The sequence below is a fragment of the Bombina bombina genome, chromosome 3, assembly GCF_027579735.1.
Source record: "Bombina bombina isolate aBomBom1 chromosome 3, aBomBom1.pri, whole genome shotgun sequence".
In the NCBI taxonomy this organism is placed as follows: domain Eukaryota; kingdom Metazoa; phylum Chordata; class Amphibia; order Anura; family Bombinatoridae; genus Bombina; species Bombina bombina.
The window spans coordinates 35,833,848-35,846,145 of NC_069501.1; the positions used below are offsets into that span (position 1 = coordinate 35,833,848).

At 41.1% G+C, this 12,298-nt stretch overlaps 1 protein-coding gene across 4 annotated transcripts in view; it reads right to left on the bottom strand.

Moving 5' to 3' along the window:
- Positions 1-213: 213 nt before the first annotated feature.
- The window catches only part of POPDC2 (popeye domain containing 2), a 182,937-nt gene continuing 170,852 nt past the window's right edge, over positions 214-12,298 (bottom strand). For all 4 annotated transcript variants that reach the window (XM_053705784.1, XM_053705783.1, XM_053705782.1 and 1 more), the window contains one exon: positions 214-536. The gene's annotated coding sequence lies outside the window, so the exon portion shown is untranslated. The remainder of the gene's footprint in view (positions 537-12,298) is intronic.

A 12,298-nucleotide genomic window follows, 5' to 3' on the forward strand; every position in this document is an offset into this window, starting at 1 on the left:
AGCCGAAACGTCGACCTATCCTTATGACTTTCTAACGTTGTTGTTATAAACAATAAACTAACTTTGATGTATATAAATCCTGAGAGTGCCCTCCCTTTCCTAGCTCTTATATATATATATATATATATATATATATTTATATATATGTGTGTGTGTGCCTGTATCATGTATATATATATATATATGTGTATGTGTGTGTCTGTATATATATATATATATGTATGTGTGTGTGTATATATATATATATATATATATATATACACGTGTGTATGTGTACACTGTAAGTATATATACAGTAATATACTTTGTGCTTGGGGAAATAATAATATTTTTGTGCGAGTGCACAGCAGCCTCTAGTTGCTTTCAGTGTATAGCTGTGCTTCTGTGAGTTCAGACATACACACACTTGTGCATCATGTCACTGCATTACTGGGTCTTCTCATTTGTTCCCTATAGTTCTGGTGTCTTAGTTGGAGCCAGCGGGGCTCTTCCATGTGACAGAGCACGAGGGTGGGCCCTGTTCAGGATACTGCAAGCTGAAAACAAAGAGAGAGGATGTTACTACAGAGACAGAAGACCTGCTACATATACAGGGCGCTAAATGCAGTTACAGGAGGGGCATGAAACCCAAAACTGTATTTCATGATTCAGGTAGGGCAGGTAGGCAGGCTAAGGAGCAGAAATATACTAGAAGAAGCTAGCTGCTGATTGGCGGCTGTACATATATGCCTCTTGTCATTGGCTCACCTGATATGCTAGCTCCCAGTAGTGCAATGCTGCTCCTTCAACAAAGAATACAAAGAGAATGAAGCAAATTTGCTAATTAAAGCAAATCAGAAATTTTGTGTTTGCTTTGTCTGAAATATAAAAGAGATCATTTGGGGTTTCATATCCCATTAAAGTTGATTCACACAATGTGCTTAAAGGGACATGAAACTAAAAAAAACATAATTTATGCTTACCTGATAAATTTATTTCTCTTGTAGTGTATCCAGTCCACGGATCATCCATTACTTATGGGATATTCTCCTTCCCAACAGGAAGTTGCAAGAGTTCACCCACAGCAGAGCTGCTATATAGCTCCTCCCCTTAACTGCCATATCCAGTCATTCGACCGAAAACATGCAGAGAAAGGAAAAACCATAGGGTGCAGTGGTGACTGTAGTTTAAATGAAAAAAATTACCTGCCTTAAAATGACAGGGCGGGCCGTGGACTGGATACACTACAAGAGAAATAAATTTATCAGGTAAGCATAAATTATGTTTTCTCTTGTTAAGTGTATCCAGTCCACGGATCATCCATTACTTATGGGATACCAATACCAAAGCTAAAGTACACGGATGAAGGGAGGGACAAGGCAGGAACTTAAACGGAAGAGACCACTGCCTGAAAAAAATCCTTTCTCCCAAAAATAGCCTCCAAAGAAGCAAAGTATGAAGTGCAGACCAAGACGCCGTCTTGTAAATCTGTTCAACAAAAGCCTCATTTTAAAAAAGGCCCAAGTAAAAGCCACAGCTCTAGTAGAATGAGCTGTAATCCCTTCAGGAGGCTGCTGTCCAGCAGTCTCATAAGCTAAACGAATTATGCTTTTATCCAAAAAGAAAGAAAAAGAAAGAAAAAGGTTGCTGAAGTCTTTTGACCTCTCCTCTGTCCAGAGTAGACAACAAACCAAGTAATGTTTGATGAAAATCTGAAGTAGCTTGTAAGTAAAACTTTAAAGCACGAACCACGTCCAAGTTGTGTAAAAGACGTTCCATTTTTGAAGAAGGATTAGAATACAAGAATGGAACAACACTCTCTTGAGTGATAATCTTGTTGGATACCACCTTAGGTAAAAAACCCAGTCTTGATACACAGGACTACCTTATCCGTATGGAGGACCAGATAAGGAGAATCACATTGTGAAGCAGATAACTCGAAGACTCTACAAGCCGAGGAAATATCTACCAAAAAGGAACATTCCAGGATAAAAAGTTTGATATCTATAGAATGAAAAGGTTCACACGGAACTCCTTGAAGAACCTCAATAATCAGGTTTAAGCTCCATGGCGAAGCAATAGGTTTAGACACAGGCTTGGTTTTAACCAAAGCCTGACAAAATGCCTGAACGTCTGGAGAATCTGCCAGACGCTTGTGCAAAAGAATAGACAGAGTAGGAATCTGTCATTTTAAGGAACTAGTTGACAACCCTTTTCTCAAAATCATCTTGGAGAAAGGATAGTATCCTGGGAATCCGGACTTTACTCCATGAGTAACCCTTGGATTCATATCAATAAGATATTTATGCTATATCTATGTTAAATTTTGCTAGTGACAGGCTTTCATGCCTGTACTAAGGTATCAATGACTGACTCGGAGAAGCCATGTTTCGATAACATCAAGCATTCAGTCTCCAGGCAGTCCATCTCAGAGAAGTTTAATATAGATGGTTGAAAGGACCCTGAGGTAGAGGGTCCTGTCCCAGAAGCAGAGACCATGATGGAAAGAATGACATGTCCACCAGATCTGCATACCAGGTCCTGCGTGGCCACGCAGGCGCTGTTAAAAACACCAAAGCAGTCTCCTGCTTGATCTTGTGCAAAGACCTCCGGAGGGAATTCCCCACTTCCCCGGGAGAAAAATCTGACGACTTAGAAAATCCACCTCCCAGTTCTCAACACCTGGGATATGGAGAGTTGATAGACAAGACAGAGTCTCTGTCCAGTGAATTATTTAAAGATTTCTAACATCGCTAGGGAACTTCTGTTCCCCCTTGATGGTTGATGTAAGCCACAGTCGTGATATTGTCCGACTTAATCTGATGTACCTCAGAGTTGCTAACTGAGGCTAAGCCTGAAGAGTATGGAATATCGCTCCCAATTCCAGAATATTTATTAGAAGGAGGGTCTCCTCCTGAGTCTACTATCCCTGAATCTTCAGGGAGTCCCAGACTGTATCCCAACCTAAAAGGTTGGCATCTGTTGTAACAACTGTCCCATCTGACCTGCGGAAGGTCATATCCTTGGACAGATGGACCCGAGATAGCCACCAGAGAAGAGAATCTCTGGCCTTCTGGTCCAGATTTAAGGAGGGGACAAATCTGTGTAATCCCCGTTCTATTGACTGAGCATGCATAGTTGCAGCGGTCTGAAATATAGGCGTGCAAACGGTACTATGTCCCTTGCCGCTACTATTAGGCCGATTACATTCATGTACCGAGCCACCGAAGGATGGAATGAAGAACACGGCAGTAATTTAGAAGCTTTGACAACCTGTACTCCGTCAGGTAAATTTTGATTTCTGCAGAATCTATCAGAGTCCCTAGGAAGGAAACCCTTGAGATTGGGGATAGAGAACTCCTTCCTTGTTCACTTTCCACCCCTGCGATCTCAGAAATGCCAGTACTACATCCGTATGAGACTTGGCAATTTGAAGTTCGACGCCTAAATAAGGGGCCACTTCTAAAGATTCTTGGGGCTGTAGTTAACCCAAAGGAAAGAGCAACAAACTGGTAATGCCTGTCTAGAAAGGCAAACCTGAAAAACGATGGTGATCCTTATGCATCGTTATGTGAGGATAAGTATCCTTCAAATCCATTGTAGTCCTCTATTGACTCTCCTGGATCCTAGTTAAGATGGTACAAATAGTTACCATTTTAAATGATGGAATTCTAAGGAATTTATTTAAGCTTTTCAAATTCAAAATAGGTCTGAAGTTTCCCTCTCCTTGAGAACCACAAACAGATTTGAGAAAAACTCTGACTCTGTTCCTGTCTTGGAACTGGATGGGTCTCGTACACAATGTAAGAATGCCTCTTTCTTTATCTGGTGTGCAGATAATTGTGAAATGTAAAATCTCCCCTATTTCGGAGGGGAAGCTTTGAAATCCAGAAGATATCTCTGGGATATAATTTCCAATGCCCAGGAATCCTAGGCATCTCTTGCCCACGCCTGGGCGAAAAAGGAAAATCTGCCCCCTACAGGATCCGTTACCGGATAGGGGACCTTTCCTTCATGCTGTCTAAGATGCAGCAGCAGCAGGCTCCTTGGCCTGCTTATCTTTGTTCCAGGTCCGGTTGTCTCCAGACCATCATGGACTGAGCAAAAGTACCCTCTTGATTTGCCTAAGAGGAAGTTGATGCCACACCTGCCTTGAAGTTTCGAAAGGCACGAAAATTAGACTGTTTTGGCCCTTGATTTGGACCTGTCCTGAGGAAGGGCAAGACCTTCTCCTCCAGTGATATTAGCAATGATCTCCTTCAAACCAGGCCCTAATAGGGTCTGTCCCCTGAAGGGAAGTTAAATAGCTTATTTATTAAAGTCACGACAGCTGACCATGAGATAAGCCATAGCGCTATGTGCGTCAGTATAGTAAAAACAGAATTCTTAGCCGTTAGTTTAGTCAAATGAACAAAGGCATCAGAAACAAAGGAATTGGCTAGCTTAAGTGCTCTTAGCTTGACAAGTATATTCATCCAATGGAGTCGCTAACTGTAAAGCCTCATCCAGAGACTCCAACCAGAACGCCGCAGCAGCAGTGACAGGAGCAATGCATGCAAGGGCTGCAGGATAAAACCTTGTTGAATAAACCTTTTCCGAAGGTAACCCTCTAATTTTTTATCCATTGGATCTAAAAAAAAAAAAAAAAAAAAGGCACAACTGTCCTCGATAGTGGTACGCTTAGCTAGAGTAGAAACTCTTCTCTCCACCTTAGGGACCGTCTGCCATAAGTCCTGTGTGGTGGCATCTGTTAGAAACATTTTTCTAAAAATAGGAGGGGAAGAGAACGGCACACCTGGTCTATCCCATTCCTTATTAATAATTTCTGTAAACCTCTTTAGGTATTGGAAAAAACAACAGTACACACCGGCACTGCATAGTATCTATTCAGTCTACACAATTTCTCTAGCACTGTGATTGTAACACAGTCATTCAGAGCTGCTAAAAACTCCCTGAGTAACAAGTGGAGGATCTTAAGCATAAATTTTAAATGTAGAAATATCGGAATCAGGTTAAATCATCTCCCCTGAGTCAAAAAAATCACCCACAGACTGAAGCTCCCCTCAGCTTCTGCATATTGTGAGGCAGTATCAGACATGGTTCTTGACGCATCTGTATGCTCTGTATCTACCCCCAGAGCTATCTCGCTTTCCTTTAATTTCAGGTAGTCTGACTAATACCGCTGCCAGAGTATTATTCATAACTTTCGCCATGTCTTGTAAAATAAACGCTATAAGCGCCCTTGATGTACTAGGCGCCATTTGAGCGTGAGTCCCTGGAGCGGGAGTCGAAGAGTCTGACACGTAGGGAGAGTTAGTCGGCATAACTTCCCCCTTGACAGAATCCTCTAGTAAAATAAACGCTATGGGCGCCCTTGGTGTACGTGGCGCCATTGGAGCGTGAGTCCCTAAAGCGGGAGTCAAAGGGTCTGACACGTGGGGAGAGTTAGTCGGCATAACTTCCCCCTCGACAGAATCCTCTGGTGATAATGTTTTTAAAGACAAAAAATGATCTTTATTGCTTAACATGAAATCAGTACATCTGGTACACATTCTAAGATGGGGTTCCATCATGGCTTTTAAATATAATGAACAAAGAGCTTCCTCTATGTCAGACATGTTAGAACAGACTAATAATGAGACTAGTAAGCTTGGAAAACACTTTAAATCAAGTTAACAAGCAAATATAAAAACCGTTACTGTGCCTTTAAGAGAAACAAATTTTTACAGTATATGTAATAAGTTAACAGAGCATTGCACCCACTTGCAAATGGATGATTAACCCCTTAATGCAAAAAACAGATCAAAAAAACGACAGACACAACAAAACTGCCACAGCTGAGCTGTGGATTACCTTCCCTATAAACGATTTTGGAAGTCTTTTTAGCCCTTTAGAGATGTCCTGTAGCATTCATGGGACTGCTGAGGGAATCTGGATGATTCATTTTGTAATTTTAACTGCGCAAAAAAGCGCTACATTAGGCCCCTCCCACTCATATTACAACAGTGGGAAGCCTCAGTTAACTGTTTCTATGCAGAATTTAAGCCAGCCATGTGGAAAAAATTAGACCCCAATAAGTTTTATCACCAAACATATGTCAAAAAACGATTAAACATGCCAGCAAACGTTTTAAAACACATTTTTATAAGAGTATATATCTCTATTAATAAGCCTAATACCAGTCGCTCTCACTGCATTTAAGGCTTTACTTACATTACTTCGGTATCAGCAGCATTTTCTTAGTCAATTCCATTCCTTAGAAAAATATTTTACTGCACATACCTTATTTGCAGGAAAACCTGCACGCCATTCCCTCTCTGAAGTTACCTCACTCCTCAGAATGTGTGAGAACAGCAAGTGGATCTTAGTTACTTCTGCTAAGATCATAGGAAACGCAGGCAGATTCTTCTTCCAAATACTGCCTGAGAAAAAACAGCACACTCCGGTGCCATTTAAAAATAACAAACTTTTGATTGAAGAAATAAACTAAGTATAAAACACCACAGTCCTCTCACAACCTCCATCTATGTTGAGGGTTGCAAGAGAATGACTGGATATGGCAGTTAAGGGGAGGAGCTATATAGCAGCTCTGCTGTGGGTGAACTCTTGCAACTTCCTGTTGGGAAGGAGAATATCCCATAAGTAATGGATGATCCGTGGACTGGATACACTTAACAAGAGAAATTTCTTTCATGATTTAGAAAGAGCATGCAGTTTTAAACAACTTTCTAATTTACTTATATTATCTAATTTGCTTCATTCTCTTGATATTCTTAGCTGAAAAGCATATTTAGATAGGCTCAGTAGCTGCTGATTGGTTGCTGCACATAGATGCCTCGTGTGATTGGCTCTCCCATGTGCATTACTCTTTCTTCAACAAAGGATATCTAAAAAATGAAGCAAATTAGATAATAGAAGTAAATTGGAAAGTTGTTTAAAATTCTATTCTCTATCTGAATCATGAAAGACAAAATTTGGGTTTAATGTCCCTTTAAGTTAGAAAAGTCCAGTCTGCTTATAATATTCATTTAATTTTCCCCTTTCTCTAGATACCCATGGTTTATGCTTAGCATATTTCCACAAGAGCATACTGAGGTATACTCAGGAGTGTGCATGTGACGAGAACTAAATGTAAAACATTATTAGTCTGCCATAGTGCTCGACACTCGGACACTTCCTAGCCTACCTCAGTATGCCCTAATGAAAATGAGTTAGTTTTTTAACAACAGATACTAAAAGAAAGAGGTTAAGTTGCTATGTTTTTTAATTGTAAGCTCTGTCTGAATTGTGGACGTTTCATTGTGACTTCCCTGTTCCTTTAATGCTTTTTTCATTAACCCTCTCCATGTCAAGCCATTTCTGCCCATGTGCTGAACCAGTATTTACTCTTTCTGTTAATGTCATGTAGATTCTAACAGCACAAATGTCGCTGTCCCAGTGAGAAAAAGGCAGGGAGAGATTCCTTTAGTTTAAGTTCAATTTATTGAGTACTTGCATTAAAATAGCGGCACAGCATACAAAGAAACTCCACAGCTGACGCGTTTCCAGCCTCACGGGCAGTTTACCAGAGCTAAGGAAACAAGTGTTACTAACAGCTGTTAATGTAGATTCTATACACAAGCTACAAATGTGCAAATGCACTTTATACAGAAAATGAGTAGCATAAACTATTAATTCATCTCACCCCTGTGCTGGGGCTAATGGTCATTGTTCTGTATATCGGCTGGCACCTGCACAGGTACAGGATCATTCATTAAGAGGGGACAATTGCTTCTTTCAAATAATTGGTTTAATTTGCCCTTTGTACTGTCGAGGGCAAGACAGGGGCTGCACCCCCACCTATGATTTTGTTTCATTTGGTTCTGTCAGGGAGTATATCCTCTTTCAGAAGAGAGGACTCTTGCCCCATTTTGTTTTCCATCTGTGGGTACCAAAGTCTTATTAAGAGCTCACAGCAAAATAGGCTTTAAAAGAACCTATGTTTAAAAACCTCCTGATGTCTATTGATGCACTGGTTACAGTAACTACTCAGGTGTGACAGTCCAGCAACTCACATTCCGTAATGATTAACCAATCAGCACTGTGTAAAAAACTTAAACACAGAAGGAACGTGGCTTTGAATTTGAGAAAGATGGACCCTATTGTTTTGGGCAGAAGAGCCCAAGGACACCAAAGGTGTTGGTAGTGTCTGATGGAGAGGGTTGTGTTTAGTGGTGAGGTGGGTCAGGTGAGCCACTTAAGGGGGATTAAATTAAAGGGACATGAAACCCCGAAATGTGCTTTCATATTCAGATAGAACATACACTTTTATACAACTTTCCAATTAAATTATATTATTGTTTGCTTTGTTCTCTTGGAATCCTTTGTTGAATGGGCAGCAGTGTACTACTGCGAGCTAGCTGAACAGATCAGGTGAGCCAATGACAAGAGGCAAATATGTGCAGGCCCCAATAAGCAGCTAGCTCCCAGAAGGATATAGTTTCAAAGGATCGAATCAAAACTTTTTATTGTCAGAGTTCCCCTATTTGTCTATAAAGTTAATGAAACCCACACTTTTTCCATCATGAATCAGACAGAGCAGCAATTTTAACCAACTTTCTAACTTACTTCTATTATCAAATTTTCTTTGTTTTCTTGGTATCTTCTGTTGAAAAGCAGGGAGGTAATCTCAGGGGCGTGCATGTGTCTTGCGCACTATATGGCAGTTATTTATTTGCAAGAGCACTAGATGGCAGCACTATATCCTGCCCTGTAGTGCCCCAGATGCCTACCTAGGTATCTCTACAGCACAGAATATCATGGGGAGGAAGCAAATTTGACAATAGAAGTGTAAACTATTTTATTTAAGGGTATGCTCTGTCTGAATCACAAAAATACATTTTTGGGTTTCGTATCCCTTTAAATTGATTGGATAGAGCAGAACGTTTTAAACAGCTTTCCAGTTTACTTTTATTATACATTTTGCTTAGTTCTCTTGGTATCTTTTGTTAAAGAGTAATCCTAGGTGAGCTCAGGAGGGTGCATGTGTCTTTAGCCATTGGGCAGCAGTGCTTGTAACAATGTCTATAGCAATGTTATACATAGTTGCAAACACTGCTGCTATAAACACATGCACGCTCCTAAGCTCCTATCAGCTTACCTAGGTTTACTCCTCAACAAAAGATGCCAAAAGAACAAAGCAAAATTGATAATAGATGTAAATTGGAAAGTTGTTTGAAATGTGATACTTTATCTGAATCATTGACATTTAATTTTGACGTTACTGTCCCTTTAAGCAGGTGCATTTCCTGTTAGCCTCATTGTAAATTTAAACAGAATTTAAGAAATAGACAAAAAAAGTGTTTTTAGATTTTTAAGTTGATGCTCATGCAGGGCAGAACGTTTTTATAGAAACAATATCCAATTAAAGTTATGATTTGTACAGAAGCCACCAATCAGACATGCAAAACGTAACACTGCCATGCCCACCGATACCCAGGCTACCAAGCTCGGCTGCCACAAACACCAGAACACAGTTACGGAAGAGGGTTACAGTTAAAACATTCTACATATATGTGACCTCATAGTAATTAGCGTTCCCGCTCATACGTAAGCTACGCTACCTATACTTGCACGCTTACCCGTTCTTTACATGCAGAACAATGTACTTTATATTGTAAATACACATCTCTATATATATATATATCTATATATACCTATACCTGTATATCTATTCCTATAAAGATATAGATATGTATTTTACATAAACATTATCAGATATATAATAAAAATATAATAGAACAATTATTTTCTATGTAAAGAACATAGGAACGTAAAAACTAAATTTATGCTTACCTGATAAAGTATTTTCTTTCCTTGGCATGAAGTCCACAAACCATTCTAGTTACTAGTGGTAATTCAACTCCTGGCCACCAGGTGGAAGCAAAGAATACCACATCAGAGCTGTTAAGTGTCACTCCCATTACCCATAACCCCCAGTCATTTGGCCGAAGGAAAATGGAAAAAGAAGATGACACAAAGGTATAGAGGTGCCTGAGGTTTATACAAAAAAAGACGTCTTAATTCAAATTAAGGGCGGGTCGTGAACTCTCCATACCAAGGAAAGAAAACAATTTATCAGGTAAGCATACATTTTGTTTTCTTTCCCATTGGCATGGAGAGTCCAAATATCCATTCTAATTACAAGTGGGAACCAATACCCAAGCTAGAGGACACAGAACAGAAGGGAGGGAAAACAAGACAGGTGGAACTAAACAGAAGGCACCACCGCTTGAAGAACCTTCCTCCCAAAGAAAGTCCTCAACCAAGGCAAAAGAATACAATTTGTAGAATTTAGAAAAGGTATGCAATGAGGACCAAGTGGCCACCTTGCCGATAAACTCCACAGAAGCTTCATTTTTGAAAACCCAGAAGAGACAGCCCTAGTAGAAAGAGCCGAAACCCTCTCAGGAGGCTGAGGCCAGTTGACTCATAAGCTAATCGGAAAATACTTCCGAACCAGAAAGAAAGAGTAGAAGAAGTTGCCTTCTGGGCCCTTACGCTTACCAGAAAACAACGAACAAGGCAGCAGATTGACTAAAAATCGATGTTTGTTGATAAATTTAGAGCATGCACAACATCCAAGTTATTCAAAAGGTGTTCCTTCTGAAAAGGAGTAGGACAAAGATAGGGAAAAAACTATTTCTTGATGATGATGAGATCCGACACTACCTAAGTAAGCAATCCCAACTTAGTACTAAGAACCGCCTTATCCAAATGAAAAATAAGTTAAGAGGAATCACACTGCAGAGCCCAAGCTCGGAAAACTCTGCGAGCAGAAGAAATATCAAAATAGTGCATGGGGGGGCGGAGCCTACAGCTGTAGCGGCAAGACGTGTCTTGAGGGAGCTCCTGGCTCTACTTTGGAGTTTTACATGATAATCATATTGCTTTTCTCTAAAAAAGAGCTTACTTCATAGCTAAAACCCAGCTAACTACTACTAGATTGAAGAATCTGTCAACCCTGGGAAGATCTTTCGAGATTAATCTCTGCCTACGCTCTACAGTTAGGCCTCACGGCTGCTGCACTCACACAGTGTTTGTCGGTCTGTGGAGCCGGGGCTGCCGCATATTCCCCCCCCTAGGAGACTGGGGTTACGAGTAGTACTACTTACTACTACAGTAGAATACTTCCAGTGACTGAGGAGTTAAAAAATAAAGAAAAAGAGAGAAAAGCTCTTACTATGGATGCCCTGGAAGCAGTGGGCGTATGGGAGCACGCAGTGGAGTGAAGCAAGCCTATGAGCAGCTACTAAAGGATCTCAGCATGCTACTCTTCACTGATGAAACTCACCATACTACTTCACTCTCGGAGCCTGCTGATTGCTGTCAGCCGAGGGACATGGACATTCCTCTTTTGCAACCGCAAGTGGGACCGGAACATCCACACGCTCAAATTTACAAGGCCCATGCTGCTGCTGTGCCACAGGGTCTCACTGCAAGCCCGTGCGCTCCGGAGTGGGTGACAGCAGATTCGGCGCACTTGCTGGTGGAGTCGAGCTCTGAGGTGAAGTCATCAGAGTCCCACACCCTGGGGAATGCCCGGCAAGGTGTAACTACATCGCCAACATGGATGCAGAATGCAGTGTTCTCAGGGCTGACTGCGCTAGATGGCCTTTTTTTCCAAGCTGCATGGTGGCCTGATTTTCTGAAAACCCCACTGCTCTCCTGCTGGGATCCCGGCGGTGTGTGTCAGCTGCTTCCCTCTGGGTCGCAGCTTACTTCTTTTGAGTGCCTCCGGTGCGGTCATTGCTAGGAAACTGTCCTTTGAGTTGACTGGTGCAGAGGAGATGAGAGAAGCCTATGACTGGGGAGCGAAGGTGTGGGGCTGAAGTCTAAGCCACCTCTTGCAAAGCTTGCATTGACCGGACCTGATAGAAACTCACTTGAACTTTCAGAGACTCCCACATAATACCTGGAACTACTTATGACGACCAAAGAGTCTGAAGCTTTAGTTTTCCTGATTTCTCTCAGATATGTGGATGGGTTTGGGGTTATTTGACTTATGTCTATGGTTTAATTGTTATAGTTGTGAATCATATTAACAATCACACATACTGGGTCTATCTTAGCCTTGGTCCTGACAAGTATTGGAGCTTACATGAGCACTTAACCTGTATGGGGTATTAACATCGCTATTCCTCAGTAAGTAAGAGTAAACTTTGAGACAAACGCTGGCTACTCTAGATTAGGGCAAGTCGATGTGTAAATATGTTAGTCTCCTTTCTGGCCTTCTACATGTATACATACTAATATTATGGCTCCTACACGTTTACATCAT